Source organism: Vicugna pacos, chromosome 28 (genome assembly GCF_048564905.1).
Source record: "Vicugna pacos chromosome 28, VicPac4, whole genome shotgun sequence".
Classification (NCBI taxonomy): Eukaryota; Metazoa; Chordata; class Mammalia; order Artiodactyla; family Camelidae; genus Vicugna; species Vicugna pacos.
In genome coordinates this window covers 12,046,547-12,055,525 of record NC_133014.1, presented here as the reverse complement: position 1 = coordinate 12,055,525, position 8,979 = coordinate 12,046,547, and positions in this window count along the sequence as shown.

Genomic DNA, 8,979 nt, shown 5'->3' with positions numbered 1-8,979 from the left:
AAGAAATAATACAGACAGATCCCATATATCCTTCACCCAGCTTCCCCCAATGGTAACATTTTGCATAACTACAGAACATTATCACCAAAGGTTACTTTTTATGTTTAATAATTAATTTTCAATCATTTTGATTTTTATAATTTCAGATTAATTTTATTTATAATTTATTATTTTTGAACAATTATGTACTACTGATAATGTAAGGATGATGGCATAATCTAAATAAAATTTTAATACTTAGAAATTTACAGCTATAGGAAATTAAAATTTCAATTTGTATGCTTTTTTGGCAGAGAAGTATGATGAACAAAAGGTCTTCAAGCATAAGAACATATTATATTAGAATAAATGTCTATGGAGAAAGTGGGATAGCATTCATAAGTTTGAGGAAAAAAAGGAATGCTGGAAAATTCCAGAAGTTAAAGGAGAATTTGTTCTTATATTTTTAAAATGGGTGATGGTTGAAATAAAATTGATATATCATTTGTTTATGTTCCATTAGAAACCAAAAGACTGATGTAAAGTTTTATTTAAAGATACCAACATTTACAACACATTGGAAATTATATGCTCTACAAGTATTTATGATAAAAAGTGTTTGATGTCAAGTTAAAACTGAGTGAAGGAGTGCGCCATGTTCATAGCAGCCTTATTCACAATAGTTAAAACATGAAACAACCCAGACATCCATTGATGGGTGATGGATAAGCAAAATGTGACATATACCTGTGACGGAATATTATGCATAGCCCTAAAAGGGAAGGGCATTCCGACAGATACTACAACATGGGTGAATCTTGAAGACGTTATGCTAAGTGGAATAAGCCAGTCACAAAAAGACAAATACTGTACGATTCACTTACATGAGGTACGAAGAGTGTTCAAACTCAGAGACAGAAAGTAGGATGGTGGTTGTCCGGGCTGGGGGGAGGGGGGGAGGGGAAGTTAGTATTTAATGGGTACAGAGTTTCAGTTTTGCAAGATAAAAAGTTCTGAAGACATTCCTCCTCTTCTTTTGGGGAGACAATTTGTCTTGAAACTATTTACCCAGAATAGAAACTTTAAAAAGTCAGTGGAAATTTTTCTTTTTGTACAAGATGGTTAATTCTTTTATTTGGGTGTTGGTAGAGCATCCATGAACCTCAACTCAACCATAAAGCTTTTGTCACTCACGTGTTATAAACTGTGACTTTGCTGGTGGGCAGCCCCCCTACCCCGCCCCAATGCAACTTTCCGAGGGGATCTGAGCGGCTCTCTTCCACGAAGCAATGGAAACATCGCAAGAGGGGAGGACGACTGTTTCCACAGCTAACCACCAGAACCTGCGGGCGGGCCGAAAAGCCCCCAGCAGCTCCTGTAGCACGGCGACCTATTTATAAGAGCTTCCTCGTCTGGGAAGATGTGGAGGGAGGTGTGGACCTGGAGAGTGGAAGGCAGAAAAGGCGGAGCTTGGAAAAGAAAGAAAAGAAGACAGAGGCGAGGGTGGAGGTGGGGGAGCCAAAGACTTTTCCCTCCCTTCCTCCTCGCCTGGTCCTCCAGGTCCTCCCTCCCCCCATCTTTTGGTGGTAGCGGAAAGAAGGGGGTTAGAGAATTTCTCAGGTGGTTTGCACCTTCTCAGTTTAGCAGGAAGGAGAGACATGAGCTGCTTCCTCCACACCTCAGACACTGGTGTCAACTGTCCTTCGGGAACACTGCTGCATGTGCCCAGAGGCAGAGGCATGAAATGCTATCTCCCCACTGCTCCAGTCAGTTTCAGTCCTGTTCGGTAGACATCCCCAAGCGGTCGTGCCGTGGAGCGAGCTACGGGGAGCTGGGGAGCGGGTGGGGGTTGCAGTTGGTGTCATGTTTCGTGGTCTGCTGCTACTGTCTTGGGTACCGAAGCTGCTTAGCAACGGGGATAGACAAAGTTACACGTGATACCGCGTTGAGGGTGCCAGGATGTGGTGGGTGCAGCCGCGGACAGGCGCATGGCGAGCCCAGCTTACCGCCACCCTCTGCCCGTAGGGGTGGGGTGGAGACTAGGGAGGGCCACCAGGGCGACTGGTTGTGCCTGAACTCAGACTTCAAGGAAGCGAAGAAGCAGGGTGGTGGGAGCTGGGGTGGGGGGAGTGTGAGGTAGCCAGGCTGGAGGCAGGCAGTGTCGCAAAGGCTACGATGACCAAAAGCGGCGCGGTGTGTTTGCGGAGCCCAGCATCGACCAGGACTGTTGAGGCAGAGCTGATGCTGGAGAGGAGGTGGGGGCCGGTTCACAGCTGTCGTAAGCAGTTTGCCCTCTTCCCTTCCCAGTGACTCCTGTAGAATTCTCTGGGCCAGACTGGAACAGCTCCAAAATATCCACCCCGGCTGATCCAAGCCTGTATTCCACCCCTCCCCGCTTTTCTCATAGGAATTACTTTTTCTGAGCACAGCAGCACACTGACCAGAGGCGGGCAGCACACTTCCCACTCTTATCCCAGAAAACAGTGGCCCTGAACGAGGGGCCGCGGCAGCTGCACGCGTAGGGCGCAGAGCTCAGCGCGCAGCACTGAGGCAGAAACTGCGGCGCCATAGCGGGTGGGGAGAACCATGCTGTGGGGGGAAGGATGAAGAAGACTCCAAGGGCCCTTGGTTGGGGGCCGAAGGTAGGAGAAAGGAGGGATCTAGAATCCGGACCTGGAAGTAAGCTCAGAGAGGATCCAGTCCAATCCATTTATTTTATAGAGAAAGAAAATCGGAGGCCCAGGGAGGGTCTGAGCATTTTACTAGAGTAACTCAGGAGGCCGGACTCAGCCGGGACCAGCCGCCGGGACGCTCTCTACCACGCCCGCGCCTTGCCCGCCTCGAATAAAATCGAACACCCCGTTCAGTCCAGCAGGGGGCGATGCTGCTCTAGTTTTGGCCTGGTTTGGGGCGCGGGCGTGGGTAGGGAGGAATTCTGAATTCAGTCCCTGCTTTACCGCAAGCAAAACCGAAGCGGATGCATATTCCCTTCCAGCCATCGGGTGCCCAGCCCTCTTCAACGTCCCCACCTAGCTGCCGGGCTGTGGCTCCGGGTCTCGCCTTTCCCAGGATTCCCCACCCCAACTCCCAAGAGTCGTATTACAGGTCCCCAGAGTCCTACCTTTTTTCGGCGACCGAGGGTGCACTGAGGGAAAGGGTGGAGTAGGGAGGAGGGCAGGATTAGCATTTGACAGGGGGTCAAAAGACTGGTCGAAGATGGAAATTTCTGGCCCAAGATAGGGTGGGGAGATGTTTCAGATAGACTCCTAACCTCCCCCAATCTCTTAATTTCTACCAATTAGTCCTGAACCAACTGCGCAATGCATCTTCCGTAGAAACAGAATGTCAGCGCTTTCCTGGTGAATAGGAATCCCCATTCTGAGAACCTCTCTTTTTTGGGCCAGGCTGTGAGTTCTCCCAACTATGCTTCCTTCACTTGCCAAAAATGAAAAGGGGCCGGACGAGGGAGCCTGGGCTCGGGGCCGACCCGGCCGCTGTCTGCTGGTCCCCTCCCCTGGCGCGGGCTGATGGGCGCGGGCGCGGAGGGGAGGCGAGCGGTGCTCCTCTTGCCCTGCATCCTGGAGAGGGGGCCATGGGCCCGGGGGGAAGGGGACGAGGGGGACACCCGGTAGGAAGCGGGCGGGGTCTGGGGGTTCGAGATGTCCTGAGGGCAGGTGGAGCGTCCGGCCCCTGGCCTCTCGCGCAGACGCGGAGGTCGCTGTGCCGGGAAAAGTCCGGGCGGCGGGTCCGGCCTCGCGCGCGCTGGGCCGGGGCGGGTCTGGGAGAAGGGACAGCCTGAGAGCACTAACGTGAGAAGTTACAGCGGCCAGGGCCTCTCTGGGGTTCTTTTGATCTAGTCACTGATTTCCTTCCGCTCTTGGTTTTATTTTACCTGGAAGGCCCAGCCCCTAGCTAGCCCTGGAGCTGCCCGGAACCAGAGTCCCTTGGTCAAAACGTGTCCTGCTGTCAGCCACTAACAAGTCACTAGGCCCAGCTTGTTTCTTCTGGTGATGTGAATCATTGCTTCTGGTTGTTCACCGGAGTCCTGAGCTGACTATAGACACAGCAACGGGATTGGGGGGCGCCTGGGCCCGCCCCCCGCACTGAATTTGTGACTTTAGCAGTTCCCTAAATTCCTCTCTGCCTCAGATGTATACAATCAGTATTTAATCTAAAATTTTTTTTGCCTGTTTTTTTTTTTTTGGTTTAAAAAAATTTGGAAAATAGAAAAGGAAAAAAGTCTCCCATAGTGCCAGTATGGAAATACAATCTCTCAATATTCTGGTGTGTTTATTTTGTAGTTCTTTTTATTTATTTTTTGTCTTTTTTGTTTAAATCCTGAACTTATACATTTAATATTTTTCCCATCATTTTCTTATTCAGTTTACCTGGCTGCTTTTAAAAATTCTTGCACCATACTCGTTTCTTTTATAACATGTTCTTCATGAGTCTCACCTGGTATCAGCATGATATTCTGCTCATATTTTGCCCAGTTAGCCCTCAATTAGTTGGACATTTAGATTGTGTCTGCTTTTTCATTATGATACAGTAGTTTCTAAATAGTATGTAATTTCAATTTTTGGCGTTAAAAAATTTTTTTTTGACCTTATGCATGCCAAGAACGCAATCTACCACTGAGCTGTACCCCTAACCTCCTCAGTTTTTGGTTTTGTATGATCTCACTTACATGTGGAATCTGAAAAAACAGAATGCAAAGAAACAGAGAAAAGGTTATTGGTTGCCAGAGGCAGGGGAGTGGGTGAAATGAGTGAAGGGAGTCAAAACGTATAAATGTCCAGTTGTAAGATACATAAATTCTGGACATGTAATGTACATCATGGTGACAACAGCTGATGACACTCTTGTTAAGAAAGTAGATCTTAAAAGTTCTCATCACAAGGAATTTATAACCACGTGAGATGGTGGACATTAACTAGACTTATTGTGGTGATCATTTCACAACATGCATATATCAAATCATTATGTTGTACACTTTAAACTAATACAATATTTTATGTCAATTATATCTCAATAAAAATTGGGACAAAATTAACCAGGGTCACTTGCCCAGTGTCACACGGCAGTGCAGGTCTGTCAGATGCCAGCATCTACCCTAACTACTGAGCCATTCTGTCTGCCCCACAAGCTCCGACCACCTCCCCTCCAGCCTCGCCTCTTTTCCTGAACCACTCTGTATAGCTGGACTTAGCTGGTTTGAAAGGATTCACTTTATTCTCAAATAATCCAGTAATTCAGACTTTTATCAGGTTACCCAGGCTTCTGCCAAGTTTTTCTCCAAACACACAGGGTGCTGCTCTTCAAAGTCTTAAGGGGCAGCTGGGCGATTTCTGGCACGTGTGGGGAGTAAGTGAGGCGCTGGAGTCAGGCTGAATCCTAGCTCTCTGATCCATTAGATGCTGTGTGATTTCAATCACGCCAGGGAGCCTCTCTGAGCCTCAGTCTACTCACCTGTTAAAGGGGTCACTAATATCTACCTTGTCAGGCTGCTAGGAAAATAAAGAAAAGGAACACACCACTCCCAGCATAGCACTGGCACCTGGGAAGTGCTCAGCAGATGGGAGCTTTCTTACTCTTACTCACCTTGTGTTGAGGAAGCAGCCGGTGTCTGGTGCTGGCAGGCACACTTGAGCTGAGATCCACTGGGGCTCCTTTACGCCCTGGCCCAGGCTGGGATGTAGGGTAAGTTGGGGACCACTGTAGCAGGGCTTGGTAACTGAAAGCTGGAGAGGGATTGTTTTTGAGCCAGTGTGGACCCCCATGCGGAACATCTTCCCTCCCAGGGCAAACCCCTTCTTGGAAAATCACAGTTTCACTTTTAGCAAGACCCTACCACAGTGGGGGAAAGCCCCCAGTGTAACCCATCCTCCCCAAAGGCAGAATCCCCTGGAGGGGGCTTTGCCTGTTCTTTGCCCCTTACTTCCCACACCCCTCTCTTCCCCCTACTAAGCCCTTAGCTCCATCTCATTTATTTTTTTAATTGAAGTATAGTCAGTTTACGATATTGTATCAGTTTCTGGTGACAGCATAATGTTTCAGTCATACATACACACATATATTTGTTTTCATACTCTTTTTCATTATAGGTTACTATAAGGTATGGAATATAGTTCTGTGTTCTATACAGAAGAAACTTGTTGTTTATCTAGTTTATCTATAGTAGTTAGCATCCCATCTTGCCTTCTGTATTCTTTTGCCTTTTCCAGCACTGCCTCTCTTATTTTGCAGAACCACTGCACTGCTTTCAGGTTCTAGATTGTCTGTCTGTCCTTGGCCTGGGTGAGGAGCCTCTGCCGTATGACCTCGGTAAGCCTGTCTTGCTGTCTCCCGGAGCCACGACTCAGTACTTAGGTTACCGCTTCCAATAATCCCACCCTGATTTGCCCCCAGGCACGCAGTGGACTGAACCAGTTACCCTCCCTAGGGCTTTGAGTTCCTGCACTGTTTCCGGCAAAAACTCTGTCCTTTAGGTCTGTAAACACAGCAGGAAGATCTGTGTACTACAAGGAAAGATGTTCCACTTGGGAAACACAGAGATTTAAAAATGCTGCATTCTTTCAAGGCACGATTCATGCAAGAAATAACTGATAAGCTGGACTGTATTAAAATTTAAAACCTTTGGCTCTGCTAAGACAATGTCAAGAGAGTGATAAGACAAGCCACAGACAGGAAAAAATATTTGCAAACGGTACATCTGATAAAGGACTGTTATCTGATGTACACAAAGAATTGTTTAAACTCAACAATAAGCAAGCAAACAACCTGATTAAAGTATGGGTGAAAAACCTTGATGGATACCTCACCAAAGAAGATCAATAGATGGCAAATAAGCAAAAGAAAGCATCATATGTCATCAGGGAAACGCAGATTAAAACAAAAATGAGATTCCACTACACAATTACTAGAATTACCAAAATCCAAAACACTGACAACACCAAATGCTGGTGAGGATGTGGAGCAGCTGGTGGGAAGCCAAAACGGTTCAGCCACTTCGAAATACAGTTTGCTAGTTTCTTTTTTTTTTCCCTTTAATTTTTAAAGTTTTATTTTGAAATATTTCCTAACTTACAGATACATTGCAAAAATAATATAATGAACTTCCATTTATACTTTATGAACTTTTAACATTTTGCCACATTTGCTTTAACATTCTTTATTCCTGACTCTCAGAAAGACCACAGGAGATATCTATCTATCTATCTATCTTGGAATATATATATATATATATTTCTTTCAGTTTGCCGGTTTCTTTCAAAACTAAATGTATTCTTACCATATGATCCAGCAATCATACTACTTGTATTACCCAAAGGAGTTGAAAATTCATGTCCACACAAAAATCTGCAGAGAGATGTTTATAGCAGCTTTCTTCATAATTGCCCCAAATTGGAAGCAACCAAGATATCCTTCGGTAGGTGGATGGATAAATAAAGTTTGGTTCATCCAGACAATGGAATATTATTGAGCACTAAAAAGAAACGAGCTATCAAGCCATGAAAAGACATGGAGGAAACTTAAATGCATATTACTAAGTGAAAAAGCCAATATGAAGAGGTTCCAACTGTATGACATCTTGGAAAAGGCAAACTATAGAAACAGTAGAAAGACTAGGGGTTGCTAGGGGTTGGGCGGAAGGAGAAGGAACAGGCAGAGCACAGAGGATTTTTAGGGCAGTGAAACAACTCTGCATATTATAATGGATACAAGCCATTATACATTTGTCCAAATCCATAGGATGTAAATCTATGAGTAAATCCTAAGAGTAAGTAATGTAAACTATGAACGTTGGGTGATAAGGATGTGTCAGTGCACGTTCATCAGTTGTAACAAACGAACTACTTTGGTGTGGGATGTTGATAAGGGGGGCGGCTATGCATGCGTGGGGGCAGGGAGGTATATGGGAAATCCCTGTATCTTCTTTTCAGTTTTGCTGTGAACCTAAAATTGCTCTAAAAATATAAAGTCTTAAAAAAAATAGCAATCTTCCGATACAAAATCATATCAACACTGAAGAAGTATTTCCCACCTATAACCCAGCAGGGCTAAAAAATGAGAAGGTGACACCTATTGTGGATGACAGTGGTGAAGAATTGGTACCTGCTGGTGGCCTGGAAAGCAATTTGATGCCAAGTATCAAAAGCTATAAAAACATTTATACCCCTATGCTCAGTCATTCTAATCTGGAAAATTTCTCCTGTGGATATAATCTTAGATTTAGAGCAATGACCAAAGATGTTAAATGTTTAAAACAATTGAAATGTTCAGAAACAAATGGTTATTTAAGTAAACTATGATAATCTGCTGTATACAATTTTAACCATTATAATTATGAATTGTTATAATTGTGAAAACTACTTAAGAATAAGAAAAAAACGCTTATGGTCTACTTCATTAAAACATTCAACATGATTACAACTAAAACAATGTTAAAAAACATTACATTAAAATATATTAAGATGTCTTTCCCTCACTTTTTTTTCTAGTTCCTAAATTTCTGCAACGTGTATTACAACGATTATAGGACTTTCATAAATGGAAGACTTAAAAATTACTCATTTCCCTTCTGGGGGAGCCACACTCAGCGCAAGGCCACACCCACCTCGGAACAACCTTCAGGACAGGACCGGGTTTCTTTCTGTTCGAGGGGCTGAATCAAGCAGTGGGTGCTCTGCTTCATACTGCCTCTGTCCTTTATCCACATGTTGTCTCAAAATTTTCCAGTTTAGTATGTTTATAACTTTTCCCACAATTTTTAATTGTGACAAAATATAGCGTAACATTTACCATTTTATCTATTTTTAAGGGTACAATTCAGTGGCGTTAAGTACATTCTCACTGCAACATCACCACTTCCATCGCCAGAACTTTTTCATCTTCCCATTAAACACTAACTCCGCCTCCCCAGCCCCCAGCCCCTGGCGCCCACCACTCTGCTTTCTTGTCTCCAGGAATTGGAATACTCTGGGAACCTCATATAAGTGG